Raw genomic sequence first — 13,078 nt, 5'->3', positions numbered from 1 at the left:
GGCACATGGAGAGGCATTCGAACTCAGAATCATACCCTCACAGGGAATTGATTCCTTTGCTGGTCCGCATTGAAGTTAAGCGAATAAACCACTATACCACCAGGTGTCAAAATACAGTAATCCCTCGAATACCGCGTTTAATGTAGACCAGACATGGCCGTGAAAATCGAAGAATCGTGAAGTAGGGTCACCCCTACGTTTTTTTTCCCTTCAGTGCTGAGTCCTAGTAGCACGAGTGGCTTCTGCTTACGAGTTTGAGCGTGGATTTTCACATTTTTATAAAGTTAAAAAAAATAATAATATATTTTTTTTCTTCAGTGCTGAGTACTAGTAGCAAGAGTGGCTACCGCTTACTAGTTTCAGCATGGATATTCACATTTTTATGAACTTAAAAAAAGATTTTTTTCTTCTGCAGGGCTGAGTCCTAGTAGCAAAAGTGACTTTCGTTTACGAGTTTCAGCGTCGATTTTCACATTTTTATGAACTGAAAAAAATATTTTCCAATAATTAATAGCGGGGAAAAAATCACGTAGTAGTGAATTGAAGTGAGACGTGATAATCGAGGGATTATTGTATATATTTGCATGTATTCAACACATTTCAATTTAATTACCTCCAATAGTCGGTGACATTTATGGAAGTCGGAGGTTATCTTTTTGTTTCCGTATGTCTCTGTGTTTGCCTGTTTTGTGTGTGTGTGTGTATGTGTTTCAATAATTTTTGCGGGATATGTTTGTAATCTTAAAAAAAAAAAGAATTGATGAAGAAACGGTAATGGTCCAATTTTCATATTTTTCTGCAAAGATTGGCTTTGGAATGAAATATTGAAGTATTGGGCCTCCCCTAAACAACTACACCATTTATGGAATATATAATTTAGAGAGATTTAGAGAAGAAATTTCCCAAATACGGGATGAAATAAAGTTCTAATCTGTTCTAATCTGTAATTTTACAGTGATACCTCTATTTACGAATGATTCTACAAAGCGTAAATACATTTTCTGTATCTGTTATTTTATTTCTAAATTGTTGTTTCTAAAAGGGTTGCATTCTGTTGGCCTTGCATTGGCTGTCCAACAACAACAACAACTCTCTTTTGACCGCCGTTCATTGTCACGACTGGTAGAACAGTCTTAGTTGCTCCTAGGTATGAGTGTGAGCGTGAATGGCTGTCTATTGTCTTGTGCTCTGCGATTGGGTGTTTACCAGTTCAGGGTGTCCCTTACCTGGTGCCCATTGTTAGCTGGGATAGGCTCCCCCCCACGACCCTTGTGAAGATAAGTGGTTCAGAAAATGAATGAATGAATGAATAAATCGTTTTTGGGGTGTGGTTAAAGCAACTTTGATCTATATTTAAAATTACTGTTGCAAATGATATGATGAAGCAGTCCCTGTTATCCATCCATGACTGAAACTCTAAAGCAATACGGCTATAACCCACCTACCATCGGTACGATATTGAAGCAGAAGGAGGCATTAAAAGTGACAACTACCTGGAATGGCCTCTCTGTATTGTACAACGAGATGGAAAGACGGTATCTTCATCCTTACACTTACCTGCACGAATATGAAATGTTTTTACATGTTTGTTATTCATCTTATTATATTCATAAATATGTTTTTATTATTCTTTTTCATGTTTGTGTGTTCCTCATCTAAAAAGTGGGACACTGATCAGTTGTAAAGGGTTTAGTAACTTTTTTTTTGAGAATGGGCAACAAATTAGAGAATTTATATATAAAGTACTGCAAATCTAGCAAAAAAAATCCAATTTATGAAACAAATTCTGGAACCAATTACATTCATTTATCTTTATTAACTATTCAACTCAAAAGTAACGTTTAGCACACTTTATTTTAAATGCATATCACATTAATTAATTATAATTCTTTATTAACTTGCAATGAGTATCCATTTAAAATAATGCACCAGAGGTTTTTCTTTGTGGACAGTGCACAACTTATTGTCGTCACGGATCAAAGCCCAGTGTCATCACTGCTTCCTGGCCCACCCCTACCACTATATATGTCAGTCAGTTTTCCATTTTAGCAAAGGACCAATACCACCATGCCACAATTTCAAGGATCCCACAATGCACTAAACCACATATTGATTGGGTATTTAAACAACCAAAAAATGAGGAAAAAAAAAATTAAGAGCCACACAAATGGAGACCTATTTTACGAGACCCAAACTTATTGGACCTATTAGTATGCTCCATCTTCGAAAGTGATGGACTGCCCTGATGCCTAAACGATGCCTAAAAAAAATCAACATCATTGTTCATTCCTCAATGAGGAAGTTAAGATTTTACTGCATTAAAATAAAAAGCACAACAGAACAACAACAGCAGAGTTCTAAAGTCCAATAATTGGACCAAGATTGGGTTCAAGACCACCATCAATCATCGTCATTGCCTCGCTTTTTCAATGAATGAAAGTATCTATACATATTACTATTTCTGAGAATGTGTGTATGCGTGCCCGTGAGCAAAATGGAAACAAGACCGTAAGTCCGATTTGAATCGGGTTTTCACCAAAGGTTGGAAAATTTACACCTCTAGGGATGCGCCATGGCCAGTTTTCGAATTTGGACTCCAGTTTTTCAGAAAATCGATATTTGTCCCAGGGTGTCGCATTTTTTAGGTCAGAAAAGTGCAGCTTTGGGCCATTTTTTTTGGTACTTGCGAAACCTTCAGATCAAAACCACTCTGTTTTATAAAAGCACCATGACAAGGACAACATTGCCCGTGCATCATTTTCCAGGTCATTCGTGTCGTCTTGCTAAAAATCGATAAAAACCCTTGATTTTGGAGACTTCCAAAAACAGCCATTTCATTTGGATTGGACGCCATTTCCACATTTTACGTCCAATTTTAATGCAGTTTTTACTATGGTTAGCTTCAATAATGACTTGTGTGATGGTAGGGCCGATTTAAGAATATCACCTTTGGTTCTTCAAAAAAAATGATTCAAATTGACCCCGCGGTCACATTTTTGACCTTTGACCCAGTTTTTTAACACATGCAAAACTTTCAGACGACAAACGATTACAGTTTTTGCAGGACTACGCAGGCGCACATGCAGCATTTATCTGCTTTTTAAAGTGGCTTCTACCATCAAGTGAGAAAACGACAAAAACCCTTGATTTTGGAAATCCTTAAAACCTGCTTCATGTTTTCTTTCACTTTTCAGGGTCCCCATGAAAGAGAATTCCACTTCGACATCTCATCTCATCTCATTTTCTGAACCGCTTTATCCTCATTCGGGTCACGGGGGGTACTGGAGCCTATCCCAGCTGACTCCGGGCCAGAGGCGGGGGACACCCTGTATTGGTGGCCAGGCAACCGCAAGGCACAAGGAGACGGACAACCATGCACTCTCACACCCAGACCTAGGGGCAAGTTAGAGTGTCCAATCAGCCTACCATGCAGGTTTTTGGAATGTGGGAGGAAACTGGAGTACCCGGAGGAAACCCACACAGGCCTGGAGGGAACATGCATTTCCCTGGTGTCTTTTTCAGTTGCTTGCTTTGCTTTCAAGTCTATGTTGATTCCGCTGTTTTTTGCAGATTATCGCTATCTCCCGCTAACTGTTTATATTTGAAACATATGAAATGAAGGCATTCCATCTTGTTAGGAATGTCACTGCGCAGCTTGAAAATGATGGTTAGCCCTTCATTCATTGCACTGGCTTGGTTTGGACCCATTGTTTTTCCCTTAATTTTGCACAGATTAATGCAAAAAATGCAACCTGTATGGCCGGTGCTCGTAGATATCTTTATGCGAGTGAGATGCGGCGAGAAAGACAGAGCGATGCTGTTCTCTTAAGCAGCATCTCGCATACTCGGCCACCCGGAGGGCTGAATCGGGAACCATCTCGTATGCTTGTATCTCAAATTTGTCTCGTATCTAAAGGCAAAAATTTGCTCGGAATTTTCCCGTATCTTAAATTTGTCGTATAATGGGACACTAGTATGTCAAGGTATTACTGTAGGTGGCTGGGAAAGGCGCTAGCGGTGTTGGGTGCACTGACCAGGCAGCTCTCGTGTACACTTAGAGCACCCCGTTTTGCACATGGAGCCCACTGCGTCACCCAGCTACTGCTAACATCTTTCTACAGCGTGGTAACTTTCGTTCCGGCATCATGGAGACGCAGTTTACTTCTATCCAAAGGGAGGCCAAGAAAGTGTTGGGAGAAGCACTATCATGATAATCAAATGGGTACAGGAAGTGTGTTTACATTTTGATTTTGTTTGACATTTGCTAACTTGGATTTTTTTTTCGTATCTTGGAACAAAATATTTTCCATCGAGGCTTTTAGTAACCTGAATATTTTCTATGTAGAAGCATTCATAAGTGGAGGTACCACCAGTGTTTACCATACCTGTCAACTTATACGTTTTCCCCATATTTTATGTTATTTTGCTCATTTTAAAATCTGTACGCCGTATAAAAACTTTTGTATGTGAAAAATGTTTTTAAAAAGTATGTTTTTTATGTAAAACCGATCTCGTCTTCGATCCGCCTCGCCTGACTTCGGCGTGGACTCAATTTCCGCTGGTGGCGGTATGACTGGGGGTGGGGATGGTCGTTTGTCTCTCTGTGTGCTCTACGGCTGACTGCCGACCAGTCTAGGGTGTAGTCTGCCTATCGCCCAAAGACAGCTGGGTTAGGCTCCAGCAACCCACACAACCCTTTCGAGGATGGGTGGTATGGAAGATGAATGAATGAATGAATTATCTCGTCTTCCTCATTTTATCTCTAATCCGGATCGTCTCGGTCACTGGTCACCACTGTTCCCTCTAAGCTGCGCGCGTGCGCAATTGCGCACTACTCTCGTCTTCTCTGCGCAGCAGAAATCCTATGGCGCGCAGTAAAAAAAAAAAAACGGATTTTTTTTTTTTTTTTTTTTTTTTTTTTTTTTTTTTTTTTTTTTTTTTTTTTTTTTTTTTTTTTTTTTTTTTACCCCTTTCTTCATGATGGGCTCGGTTCTAATGTCCAAAGAGCTCCAGTATTTGTATTTAATCATTAAACGCTGTTTTCGGCTGGATTTGACCGAATTTGAGAGCATTTTGAGCTGTTTGGCGAATGGACGTATATAGACGTTTTTTTGCCTCCATCGCGATATCATCACGACATTTTACCAAGGAATTAACTTCCCTGGGCTCGGTTCTAATGTCCAAAGAGCTCCAGTATTTGTATTTAATCATTAAATGCTGTTTTAGGATGGATTTGACCCGATTGCTGTCATTTTACGGCTCGGTTCTGCTACATCTGCCCGCCCAAGAGTGCTTATTCCCGGGCTGCCATTGATGGTAGACTAACATTGATTTTTACTATAATTTGGACAACACCGGCGGCGGGCCGGATTAAAAATCCTAACGGGCCGTATATGGCCCGCGGGCCGAGGTTGAAAAACTTGTACACACACGATCCGGGGGCGGGGCGAGCGCGCGAATCCCGTTTCGGCGAAACCTCCGTTCGGCCGAATGAACGTTCGGCGGAACGTCCATTCGGCGTCCTGCCCGTCTGTCAAACGTCCGTCGGCGAAACGTCTTTAGGCGAATCATCCGAGTACCGATGATGTCGCTCACACTGGTACTCAGTGCGCTCAGGGAGGTTGACTTTCTGCTCAGACCAACGAAAAATTAGAGGGAACATTGCTGGTCACAGACGAAAACGTCATCGTCGATGGCTAATGTTGCTATGCTTTGAGCATGATATGCACACAGTCGTCAGTCACTTCCGCCCTTTTAACTATATATATATATATAGTGCATCAGCAAGCAATGTACCCAGACAGTCAAGCTGACAGCGTCATACAGCGACAGCTACACAATCTTGAATTTATTGCATACAAAAGGCTCACCGAATGATTGAGCACCCGTTCAGTTTGGGGAAAATTTTCGACTTTGTGTGCCCTATGTGAGTGGTAAATATGTGCTGTGTTGCCTTTGTATGGTTGATTATAACTTAATAAGGGGAATTGCAATCCTTAATTAGGGGAGCGATTGGACGAGGTTGACAGGTATGTTTTTTTTACTTTTGTTTTTAAAGTCTACAAAGATCTCTAACTCAACAGACCTGAAGCTGTACAAGCTGGTCTCAATGTTGCTGCATGCTTTTTACTTTCTCACCACATCCCTTTTACCAAGGAGGCAGCTTTCCATCTGACGCTCATTCGTGGGGGTGCACAGATGTGTCATGTGCACTGTCAAGTCGGTGTCAGAACGCAGTTGGCCAACTCTAAGTAGGACGAATGATGCCCAAAAATAAGAGTTGCCAAATCCATGTCCTGGGATGGCACCGCTCTGGTGAGCACTTGGCGATTGCTCAGGTGTTTGTGGCGGACAAGATGGCTATTGACGATGGTGTTGAAGAGGTGCAATTAATGGGGTGAAAAATACCAGATAAACTGTGAGAACACATTCATTGGTTCTTTGGAGGATACCACATTCAAATAAGTTGTGTGGCAGGCAATGTTTTCACGAGACAAAAAGTATAGTTCCACAATATTTAAGAGTATACTGTTTTAATAATACTAAAATTTTCAACAGAATATCAATACTTAAGAAAATGCTTCCTACAACATAAATACAAAGTTCAGTTTCAGTTTCAACATTGCTGGGCATTATTTTTGAAAATAAAAATAAAAAAAACTTTCTGGAAGTATGCAGGAAGCTGCCCGGAAATGCTCCAAAATCAACACCAATTGACCAATCAACAGAGGTGATCTAGAAATGCCCTAAAATTAAAAGCATGTTAGACAATATCAACAACTGGAATTGCCCTAGAAATTAGATGTCCCCAAATCAAATGATGGTGAATTGACCAGATGTAGAAAAGGACAAAGAAATCCAAATATTAAGGAAGCCACACTGAAATTCTAAAATGTCAACAGGAAGTGAACAGTCCAGAAAAAAACAGAAAGACCCAAAATCAAGAGAGAATGGCTTACGGGAATCCACCGACCAAAATGAAAGCATTCCCAAACAATTTCTCCAGAAATTGGATTAATTATTTATTCATAATATTAAAGTCAACTGGCCTCCCGGCGACCTCATATTTCTGGGGTTAAGAGCTCAATCCAAGGTCAGTCCTCACTGTGTGGAGTTTACATGTTGTTTTCTCCCTGTACTTCGGTTTCATGGAGCCTATCCCAGCTGTCGTCGAGCCGGAGGCGGCGGACACCCTGAATTGGTGGCCAGCCAATCGCCGGGCACAAGGAGACAAACAACCATTCACGCTCACACTTATACCTAGGGGCAATTTAGAGTCTCCAATCTGCTTACCATGCATGTCTTTGGAATTAAGGGGGGAAATCGGAGTACCCGGAGAAAACCCACGCAGAACCGGGGAGAACATGCAAACTCCACACAGGTGGACCAACCTGGATTTGAACCCAGGTCCCCACTGTGAGGCCAACGCGCTAACCACTCAGTCGTCGGACCGCCCTCTTGTAGTACATAATAAAATCTAAATGAATTGGGCGGCGGCCCGGTGGAGCGAGTGGTTAGCGCGTTGGCCTCACAGCTCTGGAGTCCTGGGTTCAAATCCAGGTCATGTCCATTTATGTGGAGTTTGCGTGTTCTCCCCGGGCCTGCATGGATTTCCTCCCACATTCCAAAAACATGCGTGGTAGGCTGATTGGACACTCTAAATTGCCCTTAGGGGAAGAAATGAATTGGACTTTCATCTTATCTCATCTCATCTTCTCCCACTTTATCAGCAGGGAGCCCCAGACTTCCCTCTCCCGAGCCACTTCATCCAGCTCTTCCGGGAGTATCCCAAGGCATTCCGGGCCAGCCGGGACACATAGTCTCTCCAGCGTGTCCGAGGTTGGCCCAGTGGCCTCCTCCTGGTGGGACGTGCCCGGAACACCTCCTGAGGGGGCATCCCGATCAGATGCCCGAGCCAACTCACCTAGCTACTCTCAATACGGAGGAGCAGCGGCTCTACTCCAAGCCGCTCCCAGATGACCGAACTTCTCACCTTATGTCTAAGGGAGAGTCCGGACATCCTGCGGAGAAAACTCATTTCAGCCGCTCGTTCTTTCGTTCACGACCCACAGCTTGTGACCATAGATGAAGGTGGGAACGTAGATCGACCGGTAAATAGAGAGCCTTGCCTTTTGGCTCAGTTTCTTCTTCACGACGGACCGGTGCAGAGTCAGCATCACTGCAGACACCACACCGATCTGCCTGTCGATCTCCCGCTCCATTCTTCCCTCACTCGTGAACAAGACCCCAAGAAACTTAAACTCCTTGACCTGGGGCAGGACCTGATCCCTGACCTGGAGAGGGCATACCACCTTTTTCCGACTGAGGCCCATGATCTCAGATTTGGAGGTGCTGATTCTCAAGCGTTCCAGCGAGAGTTGGGGATGCAAAACTGAGGCCACAAAACCCCCTCAACGCCATGGCTACGCCTACATATTCTATCCATAAAAGTGATGAACAGAATCGGTGACATAGGGCAGGCCTGGCAGAGTCCAACCCCCACAGGAAACGAATTCGACTTACTGCCGGGTACACGGACCAGACTCTGACACTCGTTATAAAGGGACCGGACTCCGCGTAACAAGGGTTCCAGAACCCCATACTCCCAGAGTACCCCCCACAAGACTGCCCAGGGGACACAGTCGAATGCCTTTTCCAAGTCCACAAAGCACATGAAGACTGGTTGGGCGAACTCCCAGAGATGTCGGATAGTGGACCAAAATTTCCTTGAAGCCACCCGGAAGTCGTTCTCCATGGCCTGACCGAACTCCTCCCATGCCCGGGTATTTGGCTCAGAGACGACCAGAGACGCGTGACGCTTGGTCACCCGGTACCAATTAGCTGCCTCTGGAGTCCCATGGGCCAAAAGGGCCCGATGGGACTCCTTTTTCAGCCGGCGCGTTCTGGGATTGCCACCACGACAGGCACCGAACACCTGCCGCCTCAGCAATAGAAGTGCGGAACATGGTCCACTCTGGCTCAATGTCCGCTGCTTCTTCCCGGACATGGGAGAAATTCTGTCGGAGGTGGCAATTGAAACTCGTTCCGACAGGGGACTCCGCCAGGCATTCCCAGCAGACCCTCACAAAACGTTTGGGTCTCCCGGGCCCCAAGGGCATCTGTCCCCACCATCGGAGCTAACTCACTACCAGGTGGTGATCGGTTGACAGCTATGCCCCTCCCTTTACCCGAGTGCGACATGCGGCCGCAATGACTCATTGGGGGTAAACTCATTTAATTTTATAAAAGAAGATGATTGTACGACAAGTGTCATGTTCCTGTTGCCTTCGATGATGTGTTTTGCCTTTCAGCAGCTGATTAAGCCAACAAGTCAGGGCGGTACCAGCACACCTCCAGCAGATTGGCGCTTCCGCTATTTAAGAACACCGGCTAACACCAGCTGATTGTTGGGGTATTGTTTGCCTTGCCTACCGACTTGCTTGCCCAACACTTTGCTGAGACTTCGCCGAAGTTTTTGTTATTTGTATTTTGTGTTTTAGTACTTTGAGCATTAGTTTATTCGCCAACTCGACTCGTGCAGTTTTTTTTATACTTGGCCACTCAGTTGTACTCGTTGATTCGGTCTCTGTTATTGTTATCTCCTTTCGATACTTGCGTTTGCGTTTTTTGGCTTGCTCTTTTTGTCAATAAACATTACATTTGTAAGCATCGGGGGCTTGTCGTTTCACAACAACAGGATTGCAAAATAATTCTAAAATCTAAGAATGACTGCAACCTTAATTATTTGGCTGCCATTGTTGCTGCCATTCCTCCCACTTCAAATGAATTGGACATCTACTAGGTAGATACATTTGTTTCAATTCACAACATAAAGAAGGTTTGAGATCACATGACTGAGCCTCTATTAATAATCGTGTCCACGTTAAGAGATTCAGGTTTTGTCACACTCATTAAAGAACCATGCTTTCGCTTTCCAGATGTGCAAAAGGAGTGATGAGGTCACATGCCAGCTTCAAGCAGTTAATCTCTCTTCTCCTGAGTAGTTTGTTTGAAAAAGGGAGTATTGAAAGGGAGCAGACCAGACGCTGAACTCAAGCGAATGTAGGGCACGGGTTGTACAGGGCAAGCAGAAGGCACGCTGGTGCCAGCGGCTTGTTAGCTGGCACCCGTGTGTCACAAGAGTGTCGCTACATCGCCTTTGATAAGAGCACCAAACACGCCTGTGAGTCATGACAGTCCGGTCGGGCTGGGAAATGTCTCGTTAATCGTGATCTAATCTGGATGAGGCGTTTACCTTTGACTTTTAATCTTTATGAGAGGAAGATTATTTTCCGTCATATATGCTATCCATTCAAGGCGCCTTCAAAGCAACCGCTCAGTTTTGATTAAACTTTAATGAAAGGAACAATAGCTGAAATAAAGTCACTGCTCAAAATGGATATTTTGATGCCGCCTATCTTCTAGAAATGAAATATAGATGACTTAAGACATGAATTCAGTGCTCGTTGGCAACATATTCAATCTTTCTCTCAAAGGTGAGTGAGATAAGTGAAATGGACAGAATAAAAAGGCCCCTGAAAGGGAGTGTGGATGTTGGGCAGGATTGCCATAGTTTAGTGATGTAAATAATTCAAACCCTACTCACATTCTGACCAAATTTATATTGACATTTTACTGCAAATAGCCTGCTGAACCACATTGAAGTTAACTCGTTCAGTGCAATTGACGGTGATAGACGTCCAATCATGTAGCTTTTATTCCATCCTTCTCCGAATTTAAATTAATTCATAAATACTATATATATATATATATATATATATATATATATATATATATATATATATATATATATATATATATATATATATATATATATATATATATATATATATATAGTATTTATGAATTAATTTAAATTCGGAGAAGGATGGAATAAAAGCTACATGATTGGACGTCTATCACCGTTAGATATATATATATATATATATATATATATATATATATATATATATATATATATATATATATATATATATGTCCAGTCTATTTCAAGTGGGAGGATGGCACTGAATGAGCAACCAAACCTGTTGGGATATGGAATGAAAATGATTTGGAATAAAATAAGATAAAGCATTAAAATAATTTAAGGTTAGCTTTGCGATTCTTTAACCTTCTGTCTGCACTTTTGATTAAAAGTAGTCATAAAACAGATGGCTCTTGCTTGCCTTTTAGACAAACTTACTGAGACTTCGTAGTTAAACCAACAAAAATAGACTCTCTTTCACACACATAAACACATTAGCAGATATACTTCATATCCAGATGGGCTCGCATCTCTCAGGATGTTCAATTTCCTTCCATCATTTTAACACAATGCTGCATTTGCGGTATCGGGGAAGGAGCCATTTGACAACGTGTTCAGGATAAAGGTAAAGGCATTGCTCATCACAGGAAGATCCGAAAATGGCAAATTAATTCACTTAACTTAATGGGTTTGCTTATTCATCGTTTCACATCGTCCATCAGCACAGGTGCAAAGTTATTGTTTGTGCAATTTAATGGGTCATAAATTAGCAAAGCCCACAAATGTTGTCCCTGATGACAAGGATATATTTCAGCTCATTCAACTTTTATTTATTTTTTTATTTTATTTTCAATTTGGTCCAATTCCTTTAATTTAGGTTGGATTCAATTGCAAAAGCTTTGGTCTCTTATATTAATTAATTCATTCATTCATACATTTTCTGAACTGCTTATCCTCACAAGGGTCACTGGAGCCTATCCCAGCTAACTATGGGCACCAGGCAGGCATCATCCTGAATTGGTGGCCAGCCAATCGGAGGGCCCATTATATTCAGTTCATCGAAATTGGTAAACTTCTGCTATCCATTAGGAGTTGATTAAAAAAAAGCTCTGAACTGGTGGGCAGCCAATCATAGGGCACAGGGAGACAGACAACCATTCACATTCAGACTCATACCTAGGGGCAATTAAGAGTGTTCAAACAGCCTACCCTGCATGTTTTTGGGACATGGGAGGAAACCAGAGTAACAAGAGAAAACCTACACAAGCCCAAGGAGAACATGGAAACTCCACATAATGAGGACCACCCTGTAATCGAACCCTCAACCCCAGACTTGTGAGGCCAATACTCTGACCACCCGTCTACCAGGCTGCTACATATTTAAAACTTTCAATAAAGTACATACATGTTGGATTTAGTTATGAGCACATTATATTATCTGCTTGTGTTCATGATAGCTCAGGTACAAATAAATGCATTAGCAAATTTGCAGGATATTTTTTTAAAAAGAAAACAAAGAAGTGATTAACTAATTGACTGTGATAGACATCCAATCTATTTTAAGTGAAATCGATTCAAATAGAATGGAAATCTACTCATTAAAATCTCAAAGCAGAAGGATGAAAAGAGCCAACTAGGAGTGTGGCAGCAAATGAACCAGACACCCTACCACTTCAAGTGGATTGGACGCCCATTACTGAAAATATAATTTAAATTCACAGCAGAAGAATTGCAAAAAGAGACAAGTGAATGGACATTTGTCATTGTCAGTGGCACAAAAAGAGTTAACATTTGGGGGTTTGCGATAACCTCTTAACCAATTAGACTATTTAACTCAGATTTGCAGGGTACATAAGATCATGGGAGAAAGATTCAAAAGACACAGGGGCCAGCAATATGGCATTGCTTTGAATTTGGCTCTTTTAGGTTTTTTTCCTGTCATTTCTATTTGGATCCTTAGTACTCCATTCAATTCATGCGACTCTTGTAGTCAGTTTGGTTTGAAATCCATTTGAATGATCTATATTTAATTTGAGGCTTTTAGTCTGATATCATTCAGATGTGTCCTTAGATTATGTCTGTAAATGAGAGTCAATGAGTTAAAGTTTATTTCAATTTTCTCATATCGCGTCATTTTGTTTCAGTTCTGCTGATTTAATTTAACGCATTCAACTTTTCAATTACTTCCTCTCAAACCAGGAGATTTTTTTTCAACTTCAGCATTACATTCTTGTTCAACCCAGATTTAAACTTACGCATATCGTTCTAATGATCCAATTAAATTAGGTCCAATTTTGGTCATTTGAATTCAAG

General features: G+C 41.8%; 1 protein-coding gene across 2 annotated transcripts in view; it reads right to left on the bottom strand.

The window, feature by feature from the left end:
* Nucleotides 1-13,078, bottom strand: part of olfm2a (olfactomedin 2a) — a 90,930-nt gene that overhangs the window by 36,265 nt on the left and 41,587 nt on the right. The window lies entirely within an intron of this gene.

Source organism: Stigmatopora argus, chromosome 14 (assembly GCF_051989625.1).
Source record: "Stigmatopora argus isolate UIUO_Sarg chromosome 14, RoL_Sarg_1.0, whole genome shotgun sequence".
Classification (NCBI taxonomy): Eukaryota; Metazoa; Chordata; class Actinopteri; order Syngnathiformes; family Syngnathidae; genus Stigmatopora; species Stigmatopora argus.
This window is presented reverse-complemented; position numbering and strand designations above follow the sequence as displayed.